The following is an 18,871-nucleotide window of genomic DNA, read 5'->3' as shown; positions in this document are numbered from 1 at the left end:
TCTGACTCCTCCCCTGCCCCGTCTCTACCACCCTCTCCTCCTCCCCTCCCCTCGCCTTTGATTGGCACAGCGTGCAGCCAGTAGGGGCGCTGAGAGCTCAGGCAGGGAAGCATGGCCGCCTTCCCTGCTGATTGCAGTCGAGCATGGCCATCTTTGCTAGACACAGCACACTTATCTAAGTGTGCTCTTATCTTTGCAGTCAAACTAGCAGACACTGGTTCACGCTTTTGTTCTCCTGGTAGTGCAATGTCAAGGAGAAAGTGGGGGAAAAAAAGGGGACAAATTGCGAGTTGAGTAAAAAGAGACATCAGAAGCAAAAATAGGGGAGAAGATGGATACGACGGGATGCGTAATTCATTTCTCCTCCTCCCTGTCTGAAGATATGAGTGATCAGTGTGGGGGCCAGATGTCTGCCAGCAGTGTGGGAGAAGATGAGTGGAGCCACAGCTTCTTCCCGTGACCTCTCAGAGGACTTGCATGCCCCCCATCCGCCATCCCCCCATCCGTCTATCTCTCTCGCTCTCGCTCTCTCTCTCTCTCTCTCACACACACACACACACACACACACACACAACTCTCACACTCATTTTTGACAGGTGAAGAAGGGGAGATAGTGGCAAAAAGGGTTTGGATGATCCCCCACCACCCCAGAGCGACCAGACGATGAGTTTCCCGCTATCATTCCCTCGCCCCGCTCTCGCCCCCTGCTTACCATCCCTGTCTCTGCTGCTTCCTCTCTCTTTCCATCCCACCCCCCACCACCTCCCATCGCCACCCCCTCCTCTTCGCTCATCCTCATATGATAATCTGTTCTGACTCGTAGCCAGCTGCCTCTCTCTGATACAATATTCTGGTTTTAGTGCAATCCAGCCTTGGCCAATAACCACGTTGCATTTGGCATTTCCCAGAACAAGCTGCTTCTCATATCGTCTCAAGACAACGTCGCTTTCAGACGCTACAATATTTCAAATCTTAAAATAAAGAGGAATATGAAAAAATATATATTTGTTTACACCATAAATATTTCAAATTTGGAGATTGTGGAGCCTCATTTCACATTCTCTTTAGATGTGTCTGGCATTAACAACATGACTGCATCGCTGTATATCTGCAAGAGAATGATGATGCTTCCAGCGGGAGACAATTGCACATTAACAATGCAATTGTTACAGACATTTTGAATATTTATTTATGCGCCTTTTAAAGTCAAAATTTGTTTATTCATTTGATGCCGTCTACTGCCTCCTAATAATTGAATAAAAGCATGCCGAACTGTATACACTATGGAAATGAGGGGCTGCGACATAAATCTTTCCGTGACAATGTTTCATTAGGACCCCTTTGATCCATTAGGGACACTAAACATATTAACTCACATTGTATCAACACTGTTCTCTTATTGCATTGTGTCTAATGAACAACATATCATGCACAGGCTGATAGCATCAAATGAAACGTGCCTGAGATAAATAATCAGGCCGTGGTGAACTTTTGAAAACAATGTCAAAGACATTGCAGCCATCTCATTTTCATGATGGCATCGACACAACATGTTCCCCAGATGAGTTAAAAGACTCTCACTGTTGCCTTGCCACGATCTGTGGTTGCCTCTCAGTTTGACTCGTCTATCAGTCTTCCTGGAAACTACCACAAGTCAACACACGGTAGCTAAACACTGAGATAGAAGCTTGTAGAATAACATTTTAAACATTCACACACACAGCGCAACTCTATGGCTTTTTTAGCATATCATTGTGTGGAGTTCAATGATTGAGGGGATTGGGCAAGGAACTCTAACAGCATGTTCTAATATGAGCCAGGAAGAATGCTGAAACACAGTGTTCTTTATTCTGAATTCATCATTTATTATCTTATTAACACTTTAAGCACCAATGTCGCAAAATTGCCAAACCAGGAGATGGTGGACATCTGTAACTTAAACCAAAACGACATTTGTGGGCGTGGCTTTATGCAAAGTGTAAGACTTTATAGACAGCATAGCCGGTTGTATCCGTGGAGCGAGGCACCGCTCATTGTCTAATTAACTAAGTGACTGCTAATTGGGAATGCCTGACCTGATTGAATGATAATATGCACAGGCGTAAAAGATAGATACTTTATATCATTCTATGTAATGATTGCGGTATATAATAGCCGTAATCGCTGTAAGTGATGATGATGATGTCTGGGTGTGCTCGAGAAATGAGGAAGCGTACTACAAGTGGATCACACATTATAATGAGGTGGTATTATGCTGCCGAATAGCACACCTCAACCTGTTTGTTTTGCGCCTTGTAAACCAGGGATATCCAAAGTGTCCGCAGGCCATTTGTGGACCACATTTTTTATGGACCTGTGACAGCAGATTGTAGAAAAAAAAAAACTAAGACAATTGTTGTAGAAGAAAACTAATAAGTCTGACAAATCAGACACATACCCAGTACACATACAGGTGGTTAATAATAAATATAGCAACTTCTCTGTTAATTTCAGACTTAAATTAATGTACAGATTTAAGCCACAGCTATCAAAGGTTAGTCACGCTCACTTCCGGTTCATGCCCCCTCCATTTTTGACCAAATTACACCCATTTCTGGTTTATGAACCACCCATTCCGAGTACAGATCCCTAGGACATTTTCTCCCATCCCAAACTTTGGGTCATTTTTACGATTTTTCTAATTTACAGTATGCCTTTATCGTTAACCATTTTCAAGCTACAACAACACTTCCTCAATATCCATCACACTACAGCTCGGTGCATTCATGGACACTCCAAACTCCCAGCATCAATACCACTGGGCATGAGAGAGTAACAACCACTATATTTTTTTCATGCAGTCTTGTATTTTCCGCCAAAAAGCAATAGCTAAGCTAGCCCAATTTGTGGGATACAAAAGCTATTGTTTGTACTATTCTTACTGGACTGCGTTTGAAAATTACCAAATTGTTCTTCAAAACAGGAATTGCAGAAAGTGTAGATTATATTATGCTGTGTCATATGTTTTGAATTTCCAGTTAATTTGGTTTGACACTTTTTCGATACAAGAAAATAACCTTACCTTTTTTCCCGCTAATGCATGGGACTCCCCAAGGAGGAATGTCTTCAGCTAACATTTGCTTTTGACCACACACTCTCTGCTTGACCGCTGCACATTGCTTGTGACAGAACGCCAATAAGCCGCTGATACATGTTCATTAGAGCATTGATTAACCTCCTAAGAACCTGATGGTCTTGCAGTAATGTGGTGTTGTTAAGACATCAATGCAAGCACTGGAGTCCATCAGTACACATGAGCTGACAGCTGTCTCATTGCCATGAACCATGCATACGTATTCACCATGTAAAGAGGTTCAATTTATAGTGACATCTTATATTATTTTTCTAATGGCATATTTTTCCTGCGATCTGAGCCTATTGTGCAGGTGTACCCAACGCTGTGGCTAGTGAGTGAATGTACGACTTACTAGACATCTGCTTCACATGGGCCCACTTCCTGTTTGTGACCACACTCACTTGCAACAAAGAGGTGTTAAAATGGTAAACCACTTGAAAATGTTATCATTAGAGTGCACCATTGCAAGGTTGCAAAGTGTGATCTGAGAGTCTTTGGGAACAAGGAGGATCATTTTAGGTGATTGGCAAAATATTCTCATGAGAAAATAGTAAACGATGGGAAATCAATCTGAGTGTATGTGTATGCGTTAGTCAGAATCACCAGTCTCCCTCCTTTTGGATTCATTCAAGCAAATGTACTTCTTGTAAACAAGCCTCGTGGAATTGAATTCAATTGAGAAGAGGCGCAGCAGCATCGGCTCCGCGCCCCGGAGAGGAGGAGCGGGCCAGAACTGATAATAGCCTCATTAGCAGTCTGTCAGTAGCCATTGTACACTCACACCGTGAAGCTGATCTAGCTTAACTATTATGGACTGGCGTCTAGAACACGGAACCAGCAGTCTGCAGGTTTTCGCACTATCTGGCCTTTGTCCCTTCAGAATGAACAGCAATGGGCTTCCTGGTTAACTGTCATAGCTAGTCAGGATATAATTCTAAAAACCGAGGCTTAAATTCCCCAAAGTGAGACACCTGGGTGTTTCCAGAAGCACCAGCATGCCTAAAGCAGTGGTAGAATTAACAAGCTGCAACAAGCACTCCATGAAAACAATACAGATCAATTTAATATAGATGCCAAGGAGTGGAGGGTATAATATTGAAGGCGTAATAGCACCAGCCCACACTGCACAATCATAAACCAATGTAGGGCCCATTTCCAACAATTTCCTGGGGGCTTGTGGGAAGACTTCAATAAATCACAAAAACAACACACTGAAAAATATCGCTGAAGCACAGTGGAAATACAGAATGATGTTGGATTATGTCCACAGGAGGATTTATACAGTGGAACCTCCAAAGTTGAACACTATCTGTTTCCTAAACATAATCCAGTTCAGACAGTTGCTATTATAAAATGTTTATTTTCGACAAATTTACATTCAAGGAGCTGGTTTTAACACGAGATGCCCTTCCTGATTCAACCCTGGCCAGGAATCGAACCCAGTCCTCTGCATGTACCTCGACACCAGCAGCGATAAGTGCAAGCAGACTTTAACCATTCAAAACTCAAAGGTTCCATATAATGATGCAGTAATTTATGTTTTGTGTGTCTGTAGCGCTAATGCCAATAAGCTGTGTTTGTCCACGCCTGTCCCTGACGGACTGTGCGGCACTCAGAAGCTCTACTGTACACTTTATCCACATTTCACATACATATGTACTCTGCAATGTCAAACAAAACAGACATATGACAGATATACCGAACCCGGACATGTAACATTCTACCTTTTAATTACAAGTGACCAGCAGAGGGTCTAAAACAGGGGTCTCAAACACGCGGCCCGCGGGCCAAATGTGGACCGCAGGACACTAGTTTGAGGCCCCCGCCTTGATATGAACGTTTAATGTTAGTGAGGCCCGCGCAAGTATGGTATCATGCACCCAGAAAAAAAAATATTACGTTTGATTAATGTTCATGTTAAAGGTTAAATAACTGTTAATAGTTATCCTCCCTATCCGTGTGGAAGTGGTAAGTTTTTGGCTATTTAAGTTTAAAGGAAATAACCTGAAGGCTACAGTTTAGGTCGCTAGCTCTCTAGTTTGCGAGTTAGCATGTGTCTCAAGACCCTGCAGTTGCGCAATATGTTGGAAATAAAAAGAGTATAAATGTGACTATAGTTGTGTTTACAGGGCTCTAATAATGCTTTGTTAATTTTAATCTGAAAAAAATAATTTGTCTACCCACCAACTATAAGTGGTTTCTTAAGTTTTTATTATTTGCTGTTTTATTGTTATTATTATATTTATTTATTTATTACTGATTGACTGATTTTCTTTATTCTTGATTTGTTTATTTATTTTTCATCTTGTTTTGTGTAGAAAAATAAAAAGTAAGATATTTGAGAACAGCGGAATGTTTTATCAGAGCTTTTCTTGCAGAAAATCGAAACCAAAGCAAAGTTTATTCATTTTTCTGTTTTTAATAAATGCGGTTTTTTTGGTAAAACTGATGCGGCCCAGTCTCGTCCAGACCCTACCTCCAGTGGCCCCCTAGGAAATTGAGTTTGAGACCCCTGGTCGAAAAGGTCCAATAAAAGTAGAAAACATACCAAACTAAAACCAATCCCAACGCTAAAACATCCACCACATGGTAACTGATGATCATCGCTGATTGTCCTCATGCCCGGACAAAAGCACTTGGACACCAAAAGGCATATTTTTCTCAATTTCACTGCAGTACAAGTTCAAATACGATTTGTGGCAGCTGTAGGTGGGCATCATGCTTTATCTTGCTCATGATGCAGTCATATGACACACGCGGCGCGTCCTTTACATGTCGCCACAGGCCAAAGCAGCTCCACTTTCATACAAATGCACAAACAGTATTTATAGAACAGAAGGGCCAAAAGAGAGTAAATATGAAAGCATGTCACTTATACATTGATGACGCGTAAAACCGTCAACTGTCATATCATCAAAATCAGCAATACAGTGAATGCTTGACAAGGCCATAGTCTTTACTGTGTATTACAGATATTTATAGTGTTTTTTTTCCATGTAACCACAAACATCACTTGAATGCAGTGCTTTAGATTAGCCTTAAAATCACCATGGCAGCAAGGCCAGGCCAAGTTTAAGCAGATTTACATTAAATGACCCTTGCAGGCAGAAGTGGCAAGACCCAGGTAAATGCATTTATTATTTACACACTCCGCTTTGTTTTTACTGCATGCACAGTTGTTGCTGCTATCCCTCATGTAGCTTGTGGCTACTTCTTTCTGTCTCCGGGCTCTTTAGCAGCACCCTGAGAGTTTACAATCTATACTCCCATTGATTAACAATACATACCTTCAGTTACCCAACAAAGGTTGTCACTTAGTGGAATGAATCAGTTTACTTTGCTTGGTGAAAAGAGAGATCACTGGCACCGCCGGAGTGCCACAGCACATCCAGTGGAACAATAATTCAATAGATCAATAGGAATGAGATTTAACAATGAATTGCAGCCGAGCTCTTTTGTGTGTGTGAGGCTGCCCTTGGGGACGGAGAGGGAAAAAAAGGATGGGAGAAAAAGGGAAGAAGGTGGGGAGATTATCGCAGGCATGGCAGCCTGTGTGAGAGGCTTAGCACGGCTATGTGGGGAGGTGGAACCCTGTGAATTCTAATGAACTGGCAAGAACCGCCCTATGCTGACACCCCCCCCCCCTCCACCCCCCAAAAATAAAATAAATAAATAAAACAAATAAATAACAGCTCCATCACCGTGGCGTGAGGACAACAGGAGGGAAGGAGGAGGTGATTAGGAAGGTGCGGCTCCTCCGTGGCAAAGCAAACAGAGCAGGTCATTCTCCCTGTGATAATTATGCCCATAACCAGGCATGAGGGATTGCTAATGGACCTGCTTATTCTTCATGCCCCGCAACGGCAACCGCTGAGCCTGTCAAGGGGAAAAGCATGATAATGTGTTTTTTTTCTGCTGGTTGGGTGACTCGGGTAAGAGTTGCAAAGGCGGCTGAAAAGGGCAGCAGGGAAACTTGGCCTTTGAGGGAGAAGTTAACGAATGAACTTCATTATTGAGGAGCATACCGGGGAGACCCCCCGGAGTGTGTGATGTATTACCTCGCCTCCTACCTACACACTCCCCAACATGAACCAATATAGCCTGATGCCGGATCTGGGGGGTGGGGGGGGTGTAAACTAAAATAGTTAACCTTCTGGCAAAGAGGCTAGGAAGAAACAGGAAAACAGAACAGCAAACTATGCAACTAAGGAACTAAGTTGCTTTCAATTAAATCTAGCCCACCATTATGATCATTTATATATATGATATATCATATATTTATATAATATATGGTTTATGCTGTACCCTTACAGTTGTTCACTAAAATGAACAAAGTAGGTTCAAATAATGCACATTTTAAATTTTTTTAACAAAAATTATAGTGACCAAAAGAAAAAAAGTAGTGTGCCACGCCTATCGCGCAAAGTCAGCTGGAATAGGCTCCAGCATAGCCTATTCCCTAGCGAGAATAAGTGGTCAAATGGATGGATAAGAAGAAAAATTACGCATATCTGCATCTACACATACAGTATATTACAATTTGAACCAAATCTTCCTTTGCACATTCAGCACCACTCCAATAGTGGATTGTTGGGTTAATAGCATGTTCTGTTTTTCTGCCATCTGACGTCCAAACAAACCACAGTAAATCCCCATAAATGAGATACCCATAAAAAATTATGTTTTTGACACACACCTCGCTCCTCACCCTCCAAACCCTCCTGCTAGCTTGACAACAATATTCTCTTCCGATTTTGGACCAACATATACAATGAAAGTATATGATGTTATCATAAATGTACCTGTTTCTACATGGTTACAGAATGTATATAAAACTGTAAAACCTTGTTGGAGGTGTTTTAATCGTAGTCTTTAGGCACCTAGAGTAGGTGTGTCCCATTATGTGCATTAATAAGCTGTCTCTGTTTATCTGTTTATCTTTAGAATGCACAGAAAAGATAAATATGTGTGTTCATGTCTCACATAAGGATTGTGGATGATGGGCAACACTCCAAAAAAAAGTGCAATTTTCCTTTTAAGGCAAAATCAAGGTACAATAAATTCCTGACAATAAGCCACTACAGTTTTCACAGTCCTTTCATACTCTAATTTATGGCAAAAAGAGCTACATTTCCCATGATGTTGGAAGTGTGAAGTGGATGCTAATAATGCCTTTTGAAGTCTTATGCCGTGATCGTGTTTTGGTCTAACAAATCTGTAAAAGTGTCCAGTTACTACAGCTTCTGCCCACCTCCGTGGATGCAGGGAGGGATAGTGTGTCCAATATTAATTCACCTTTCCCAGCCAGAGCGGGTGGCTTCTCCCACTGTAGACTGGTTCTTGCAGTCACGATAGCCGTAGGTGGCGTATGAAGACAGTATGTCCATCTTGTAATTGTAGGCTGCACGAGCCACACCAAAGACGCACAAGTTGCACGCCACACTAGGTGTCACAAATCATTTACTCCATAAGTACGACACACTTGCAACCCTCTGACTACCTTACATCCTCTACCTGCTGGCCACGGCCAACACATTTCACGACAATTGCAGAGACTGTATGTGTGGTAACACGTAGGTCATGATGTAACTCTGGCTTCTCTGTGTAAATATCACATATTACAACTTGGACATCGGCCGGAGCCCACCATGGTGTAGTGGTGAGCGTTATGGACTTTGGAGCAGATGCCCCGGGTTCGAATCTCCACTAGTAAGCATCATCATTATTCGTCAGGAAGGGCATCCAAAATATAAAGGGCTCAAGCCAAAAATCAATATGCAGGTCAAAAGATCGGCTGTGGCGACTCCTTAATCAGGAAAAAGCCGAAAGTGACAAACCAAAAACAACTTGGACATCAACCTATATATGCACACCATTTGTCCTCAGTTGAATTTGGTGGGTGCGACTTATACAGGTATTCAGGTGCACTCAATAGTCTTGAATTTATAGTATTTTTCGTTCCTACAGTCAGCAAGTAAACACAGTCTGAAATGAGCGGAAAACTTGACAAAATATGTGCACGTGAATCATTTTTTTGTGGAATCGGGAGACCTCAGAGGGGAGGGTCATCATGCCACTCTTTCTAGAACATTCTATTAAATGATAGAATTTTATAAAACAACTTTGCTCATAGACATTTTTGTTGAAACATAAAAAAATACAAATAAAAAAGTAGTGTTCAAAAATATATCTGAACAAAATGTGTTCATGCCCTGTGATTGACTGGCGACCAGTCCAGGGTGTACACCGCCTCTCACCCGAAGACAGCTGGGATAGGCTCCAGCACCCCCCACAACCCTCGTGAGGATAAGCGGTAGAAAATGAATGAATAAAAATGTGTTTATCAGCTCAAATTAAAATTCACTGGGACACTACATTTGGTAAGGATGTTCACAATTGCTCTCGTATAAAAAAAAAAAATCCTCATTTTGAACACCACACAATGTTCTGTGTGCTTTAATTTAGTAGCCCAGTGAGACGATCCAGTCAACACATTGTAGATTACACTCATTTATTACAAAAGCGACGGTGTCCGAGCAACTTTTTTAGAGCTTTATAAAAACAAGTGACCCTCCATTGGGAGAATATGTTTCCTTGAAGATTGAGGGAGATCTTGGGGCGATGTGCGACATGCATCACTTAGCCTCCTCCCTCTGTTTGCAGGCCTGGATGGAGTTTCTCTATGGTGGATGCTACAAAAAAAAGCTTTTTTTTTTTACTGTGCATTCACTCAGCTCTTTTACTTTAGACTTATGAGGATGCCATAGGTGCAGGGGAGTGATTCATCACAGGCTGTGCTCCTCTCACACCCTCACACATTAGTAATGTGGTCCGCTGAGGAGGAGTCCTGTCATCAGTCTGTACCTGGACCCTCTGAACAAGGTAGGTCAACAGGAGGCAGCCGCAACTGGCCCACTTTTAGTCTTTCACAGCACCTTTAAGTTTCCTCCTGCGCTGTTAAAACTGAGTCTGACGGACACGCTACAACCCGCTTGGTCAAGGGGAGAAGAGGATGCCTCCGTGCTGGAACCGCCCGCCAAATGCAGTGACTCAGTGAAGCTGCGCAACCTGTGCAGCAGACCAAATGAAATTTAATGAGCCCTTAAAGTGAAATATTACAGTCTAAGTAAGAAAAACAAACATGCAATGACTCATATTTTGGATTAAAAGTTCTCAGACTTATCCATCTCAAAACCGCCGGAAGGAATTCCATCACAAGACTCACTAGTCCTCTGTAATACGCACACACGGCATGATCATCTGCTCTTTCATGTAATATAGCGACGCTCTCCGTCAGTGTAAGCCGTTGACCTCAGCATCGCAGGTAATGCACATTTAAATACCTGCCTCAGTTTTCATGTTTGTCATTTTTACTTGTGAAGATTAGGTGTAAAAAGGCTATTTGAAACCAAAACACAGGATTAAGGGATAATGCTGCTCTGTGTCTTGTGAGTCGACCTTGATTCTGTAATCCAACACAATAATGTAGAACAGCATATTTCGCTCGCTTGTACATTCAATAGTCTCACAGTGTAGTTGCAGCTGCCTCTGATGTAATGGTGACAATGGCGCCGCGTGAAGGAGGGATCTGATCAGTGTAATGTGTGTGTCAGAAAATAGAGTTTTGCTCAATGCTGACACTAATTTACATCATGCAGCCTATTGAAGCCACAATACAGTACTGGACCTAATCAGGGTGTCCCAATACAACTTTTTCACTTGCACCACCAGAATTGCAGCCTTGAGTATTGGCTAATACAGACGTCAATCTGATACCGTATCGACATGTATCTTATATACAGGGTGTCCCAAAAAATGTATACAGAGTATTAAAGAAGACTTTGAAAATGAGTTTCATTTTCAGAAAGATTGGGCGATGACATCTAGCCAAATAGGCAGATCGGAGGGAGTGTTCACCAGACCTAACACCAGAATTTTATTAATGGGGTTACCGAAAAGACAAAGTCTACGCAATGAGATCTGCAACATTAGCTGAATTGCAAGCAGGCATTAAATGTGAATGTGCGCAAATACCATTGGAATATGTGTGATTCCATTGCTTCACATTGTCAGCAGTATCTGGACCAGAACGGATGTTACTTTGACAAAAGGCAGGTACAAAAGCGCGGGAGTGGCATCTTGTCCGGACGACTTGATTGGGAGTGCTGAAATCAGAGATTTTTAGGTTTTTATGCTGCTGATCCCGATAATCCATGAGTGAAATCGGCCGATACCAATACCAATCACCAAGGTTTTTTCTTGTTACAGCTACTTTTACAAAATGAAAATGGACAAGAGTATCCCAGTTAATTTAATCTGTTTCTGTTTTTTTTTTTTAAATTTAATGTAAACCTTAAAAGCCAGCACAGAGAAGTGTGTACTGCTTTATTTGCTATTAATCATATAGAATGTATACTAGGCTGCACGGTGGTCGAGTGGTTAGCACGCGGGCCTCACAGCTAGGAGACCTGAGTTCAATTCCACCCTAGGCCATCTCTGTGTGGAGTTTGCATGTTCACCCTGTGCATGCGTGGGTTTTCTCCGGCTTCCTCCCACATTCCAAAAACATGGTAGGTTAATTGGCGACTCCAAATTGTCCATAGGTATGAATGTGAGTATGAATGGTTGTTTGTCTATATGTGCCCTGTGATTGGCTGGCCACCAGGGTGTACCCGCCTCTTGCCCAAAGACAGCTGGGATAGGCTCCAGCATCCACGTGACCCTGGTGAGGATAAGCGGTAGAAAATGAATGAATGAATGTATACTATTTGCCATCACTGATACCCTTTTGTGGTATCAGAAAAAACAATCTAAATATAGTAGATTTATGTGTTTTTATGTGTCCAGTTTGAATCACACTGGACAAGACTAAGATTTGACTTAGACAACAAGAACCCAAACCAAGAGAAACATGGTGAATCTTGGTTATATTCCTGACTCCATATCTCCTGTGCTGTTTCTTTATTTCCCACTCACATCGCCTCAGACAGAGCAGCATGAAAACCCGCCTTTGATGTCTGGGATCCCATAATGCTGAGCAGTAGAAATCCGCATGCCTGTTATCTGTAGAATCTTAATGATGACGGCTAACTTCACAATGGGTTAACCACCACGTCTCCCTGTTCTCACACTGCACACCCACAGAAACACAAATTAGTAGCAACCGGGAGAAAAGACAGCAAGGGAGAGAGAGAGAGAGCGAGAGATGGGTGGGGGAACAGCTTTTCTCTAATAAAGCAGATTCAACGAAATGCACACAATGTGATCAGCACAAACGTCAATGTATAATATCACCCTAAGCTTTTGGGAGTGTTTGTGCTTTGTTCTCACAGCATGTCACTTTTTTGTGCTTCACTTTGCCAAAAAGACAAAAAGGTTCTTGGTTGGCAATCTTCACATCACAACGCACTCTTTGTTTTTGCTGCCACCGTGGCCAATTCTTTGTTTATTTATCCCTTTCTTTCGACACAACTTTTTTTCTGTAGTTATTTTGAAGGTGGATGGTACCATTTAACATTGGTAGGAATTCACCTTTATTTATTTTGAAAATATTTGTATATATTTTTTAAATTTTCTGTAGTATTTCCTTGAATTTAAATACTATGACATCTCTGTAAAATCAAAACGTTTGTTATGTTATATTATGCTATGCCATGCTATGGTTATACAGCATTAAGGTTGTAATACCAAACTAAATTCCATCTGATCTGATCCAGATTATGCATTTTCTGGCAATTTAAATTTAACATGGTAAAGCCCATTTAGCATGTCCCCATGCTCCAATCTCATTACATTAGGGTGTAATTTGTTGGGTTTATGGAGGGTTTCAACATATATATTTTTTTACCTTCATTAGAACTACATTTTAAATTTAGAAGAAACTAATTGCTTCAGTAGATGACAAATGGACGCCTTGGTTGGAGTGCTTTTATTTGAGACAATGCTATCAAGGAGACAACTTACTGTAGGCAAGGTTTGTTGAATTCCAGTCTGCATAATTCAGGAATTAAATCATGCATGATAATTTTACTTGGCTTCATTTGTGTCTGCTGTTGCATCAGCCTCTTGAAATCCCACCAAGGAATATTTCTGGAAATTAATTTTGTTCTCCATTTTGCTTTGTGTGTAATTGGTGTGAACGTGCGCCTTGGTGTGAAGTGAACTGATGGTCGATGCAATCATAAGACTAAAATCGCAGTTACGGTGCATTTTAACCTCGGGGCCAGAAGACATATTTTGGCATGTTTGGTTATGCTTTGCTGTGTTTCCTTCCTAATTCCATGGACAGTCTAGAAAATACTTATTGTTGGCTGAATATACTCTAACTATATTAGAGCAATATGCTTATTTTAAGACATGTGTAGTAATATGAAGGATGATATCACTTAAAATAATCGGCATAATCCATCTATTTTTGTATACCACTTATCCTCACGACGGTCTCGGGAATGCTGGAGCCTATACCAGCTGGCTTCGGGCAAGAGGCGGGGTACACTCTGGACTGGTCGGCAGCCAATCACAGGGCACGTATAGACAAACAACCATTCACACTCACATTCATACCTATGGACAATTTGGAGTCGCCAATTAACCTAGCATGTTTTTGGAATGTGGGAGGAAACCGGAGTACCCGGAGAAAACCCACACATGCACAGGGAGAACATGCAAACTCCACATAGAGATGCAGCAGGAAACATATTGTTATTAACATATTGTTGTTAACATGTTATTATATAAGCAATTGACTTTTAATTTAATATGTTAATGTGTTGTGTGTGAAAAATATGTTGTTTTTGTTTCATTTCTTGAACATTTCAGTGTAAAGTAAATCTTTTTGCATCCCTGTCTTAAGGCTATTTGAATATGACATGTATGAAATGGATCATAGTTTAGAATTTAGAAATTGTTTTGGTGTTTTGGAATTGCGTCATGTGTTAAAATTCCAATACCAACTACTTTCAAATGAAAGTAGCTCATAAAAAATGAAGTAACCTGGCCAACAGTGGTCAGGATCATATCTGGAAGCTCTCCATGACCTCCGCCTCTGTCGCCCTCCATGAATCACAGCTCCCAATACATGCTGACACTCTATTGCTGCTCTCAATGTGTGACTTTGTGCGCACAGGCGACCTGACGTGTGATGGATAACCTGCGCCCGTGCACAGGCCGAGGCTGGCCGCGCCCTCCCAGCCGTGCCGTCCGCTTCTGGTTGCAGCCATCGACCTCACCTGAGGTGGCGGGAAGAGAAATCATCCTGAGCAGATGGGGCCCACTTACTTTTTGGCAGATGCATCCATGCATTGTGTCCTTGTCACACGTCAGTTAGTCTTCCTTTCCAGTTTACGGCAAACCATTTCAGATTTGGGGTGACACAAAAAAGGGGGAACAAGGGTGAGGAGAAAAGGTTGACGAGGCTCTCTGAAAGGCCGAGAGTAGGACCAGATTAAGCGGCAACAAAGACAGAGCACGCCTGTTCCTACAAAAAGCCGTCATGCGCCTCTCAAGCTTCTGTCACCACTTTCGTTCTTAGACTCCAGGCCCCCAGTTAATGGCCAAAAAGCAGATGAAATGAACTTATGCAAAGAAAGTGCATGGACAAAGGCTGTTTGCAATTTGACAAAATGGCAGATATAATGCTTTTCCTGAAAAATGAGTGTCTGCCATATTGTGTTGGAGTGGAGAAAGGATGGAAGGGGTGGAAAAATGGAGAAAAATCACGCTGGCCTGGTTCACGACAAATAGATAGCTCTATTGATTTCCCTTTAATAGCCAATGTCCATCCCTCACTGTTGTGATTACACTGACCTATTTCTGAAAAAAATATAGATTAAACTGAAACGTCCCCAAAGAAAATACTCCTTTTGTGGAACAAACAAAGCAGAGGACGATGACACATAACCTACAGTAGAGGAGAAGGGAAAAGACTTTGTCAATTTATGTCTCTGAGGGAGAGAGAGAGGAAAAAAAAGAGTCCCATGCTGAGAACCAAATAACTTTCTACAGAAAGCACGTCAGCGCTTTGTGGCGTCCTGCATTGTCAAGTCAACAAGAAATAAATAAATAAAAACAGCATTAAAATGAATGAAGTCGTATTTGAACATAATGAAGGCAATTTTACAAGGCTGTGTTTGACTTTCCGCTGCATAGTGAGTTTTTTTTTATTTTATTTATTTTCCCCCACTTGCACTTGAGTGTTGTACGCTACCTCTGCGCCTGTGTGCGCTGCTGTGCGCACTCGGCCTGCTCCGCTATGTCTGCACTGAGCACCTCTCTCCAGACTATCTCTGTGCAGCTCTGGGGACCCGACGCTGGCTGATCTTCATTATCAGGCCCGGCTTAACAACGCACTGGATGCACTTGAGTGCAACTAACAAATCCCCACAGAGCTGAATCAAGGCAACAATATGATGAAATACCTTCAAACAACACAACACACCAGCGTGGAACATCGAAGCTATGCACAGACAGCTTACACTGCCCTGGGCCATTCCACAGGAGTGCGCGTGTTGCCAAGCAAAATTAGCCAGCAACTGGGACATATTATTCTCCTAAATTGGCAATGTACAGCCCTATTAAGGGCCATAAATCTCATGTTTGATCAAGTGAAAACACTCCCCACACAGCGGTGTCGTTCAATAAAATCCAAGCAGGATGTGCAGCGTCATTCTGGGGCAAAGACATGGCTCCACAAGGGTGAAACTTTATAATACCAGGATATTTCGTTGGCAATTTCACTGCTGTGATATTGTGCAATGACAATAAAGAAAGTCTATCTATCTATCTATCTATATATATATATATATATATATATATATATATATAGATGTATATATATAGATGTATACCATCCCATGTCAAACCCCTAAAAGCAGTACAATATGAAGTTAAGTTAATATTCATTTTCCATCCTTTTTCTGTACCGCTTACCAGGGTTGCTAGGGTCACGGCCATGCTGGAGCCTATCCCAGCTGTCTTTGGGCAAGATGCGGGGTGTACACCCTGTACTGGTCGCCAGCCAATCACAGGGCACATATAGACAAACAACCATTCACACTCACATTCATACCTATGGACAATTTGGAGTCGCCAATTAACCTAGCATGTTTTTAGAATGTGGGAGGAAACCGGAGTAAAACCCACACATGCACGGGGAGAACATGCAAACTCCACAAAGAGATGACATCTAATAACTACAAAGTCTTATCTTTGTACTTGTATGACAGCTGCACAGGTTGTTATTTTTTTTGTAGATATGTTATTAGGAAACACATTATAAACGTATAACAATCCACAAAGTCCGGTCTCACTAACTCATACAACCCATGCAGCCCAACATGAATGCACATCATAAGGTTCCTTTACAACAGATTGGACGGCCTATTCCTGTGCGAGCGCACGTCTCTGGCGAGAGAAAACTCGATACAAGCTGCAAGCAAATAAATGAAGATACAGCAGCAAGGCCATGCTTTTCAATCAGAGTAAAGAGTCTGTCAGCACAATGGAGATAAATACAGAAGGGACAAAAAAAAAAAAAAAAACGGAGACTCCACATCGTATTTGAAAGACTTAAGAGAGGAAGTCTTTGCTGTCTCTTTTTCTTTGTTTCTAGGTGTTGATTTACTGTATGTGGCTCATCTAAGATGAGACATAAGGCTTATGCACTTAGGTACACATGCATCCATGATAGTATGTCCCATGGAATCTAATACTGCTGGATGTTTGTTATTGTGGTTGTCGTTTGCACTGCAATACTGTTTCTAATATTGTGCCTATCTAGCTACTGGATTTCATTTGTGCAGGCGGACATGCCATAATAAGGCAGAACAGCACAAACCCAGCAAGATCATAATTGTGAGACTTTATTTTTTCTCTCCTTATGTCAAAAAAGATGCAAATTCTACTATGTGGTAATTTGAAATACTGCCAGGATGTTGTTTCATTTTGCTGCTGATTATAATATTGTTAGACGCATTCAGATGAGTAGAAATCTAATATGAAATTAATATGAAAGCCATGTAAAAAACAAAACAAAACATTAATTCATGCAGAACTTGCATCTAAGAGAGAGCAGGGCGGTGAGATGAAAGGTAATCAGAGGATCTGCCCGGTTAGAAGCAGCGCATCCTGGCTACGTGACATCTGGGTGTGTACGAGCCACCTTGTGGCTATAATGGAGACAGAGCTTCACGCAGCTGATGTAAGATTAGAGTTGAGACGTCATCGTAATCGCAGCGTGATCAGTCTTTGCATCTGATCTGCTGCTGCTGCTGCATAACAGTTCTCGCAACAGGTCCAAACTCATCTCACAGCAGCTTTGTCCTGCCTTGGGGGGAGGTGACATATGACTGGTGTCCACCATCAGAAAGAAAAATAAGATCTGTGATCCGCCTAACCAGCTGCATCTGCGCAATGACACAATTATTATCATCCATATATTATTTATTTGATCAATTTTCTTCACCGCTTACCCTCACTAGGGTCGCGGGCATGCTGGAGCCTATCCCAGCTGTCTTTGGGCGAGAGGCACACCCATGGACAATTTGGAGTCGCCAATTAACCTAGCATGTTTTTGGAATGTGGGAGGAAACCCATGCATGCACAATAAACTATTCTAAGATTACAAAAATGTTACATGAACAACAATATGTTGACAACCCATCTACCTCGACCAACCCATCAATTCCCGGTCTATGTTCCTATTATCGCTAAAATGTGATTGATTAGGTAGACATCAATGTTTTGTGAGCCATAGTCAGTCTGTTTATGTGCTGTCGTATGTTCAACTTTTTAATTGTCACTAAGCAGCATGAACCAAAAGTGGATGACAAATCTTAAAGGGGACCTATTATGCTTTTTCCATCTTTCTGACCTATAAATGTAGTTAGAATGTTCCATGTTGAATTTCCATGTTAAACGATGCCAAAGTTTCAGATAATGCGGTTTGCGTATTTGGAAGTGAGCCCTAAAAGACGTTTGGGTGGCTCAAAACGCTTTCAAAAGTAAGTTTGTTTGGATTGCAAGGTTTATAGTGTCTTTCTGAGTAAATATCCCATGTTACAACATGGACACCTGCTGTTTATGAACCAGTGTTGCCTATATAAGATTTTTTTTTTTTTTTATTTAGTGAGTGCGGTGTGCTCGACTCCTAGAATATGACAATTTAAGTGTCAAAATAAAAATTATGCACAAACTGAGAAAAACCATGTCAACAAACTGCTAAAGGTTAAAAAAAAATCTTTATTATCATGCACTCTCCTTGTCTCTGGAGAAAGTTACAAGTAAACAAGCACGCAATGGCTAGTCAGCCGGTCCGGGGGGAATCAACATAAACAGATTCCACTTATTTAGTGTATTTCTTGATAGATTTCATAATTTTTAAACATGTAACAACTAACTACCTAACTACATACATGCCTACCTATCAGTTTGTGCAAGTAACCAAGCATGTTTGTTTCTTAAATTGCTCATTTTTTATCTTTGGCTTACTGACTGACTAGGTAAATTAGCACACTAACTAACCACACTAACCAATTAACTAGGGTCACTCCTTTGATTGAATATCTGTCTATAAGTCAATTATAATTCCCATTAAGGAGAGGATGCCATAGGCACATTACTATATGTTATCATCTCCAATACTTCATCTTGTCATAGCTCAGTGATGAGTCTACTCTGGTGGGTGGGAAGGGGAAGTGGAGAAGAACGGGCGAGGAACGGAGGCTGCCAGTGAACAGCTGCCCTTGTAATTTATATTGA

General features: G+C 41.6%; 1 protein-coding gene across 1 annotated transcript in view; it reads right to left on the bottom strand.

The window, feature by feature from the left end:
• The window catches only part of roraa (RAR-related orphan receptor A, paralog a), a 222,705-nt gene that overhangs the window by 56,938 nt on the left and 146,896 nt on the right, over window positions 1–18,871 (bottom strand). The gene's annotated exons all lie outside the window — the stretch shown is intronic.

Source organism: Doryrhamphus excisus, chromosome 6 (assembly GCF_030265055.1).
Source record: "Doryrhamphus excisus isolate RoL2022-K1 chromosome 6, RoL_Dexc_1.0, whole genome shotgun sequence".
In the NCBI taxonomy this organism is placed as follows: Eukaryota; Metazoa; Chordata; class Actinopteri; order Syngnathiformes; family Syngnathidae; genus Doryrhamphus; species Doryrhamphus excisus.
Note: the sequence above shows the minus strand (reverse complement) of the source record. Positions and strands in the feature narration are given on the sequence as shown.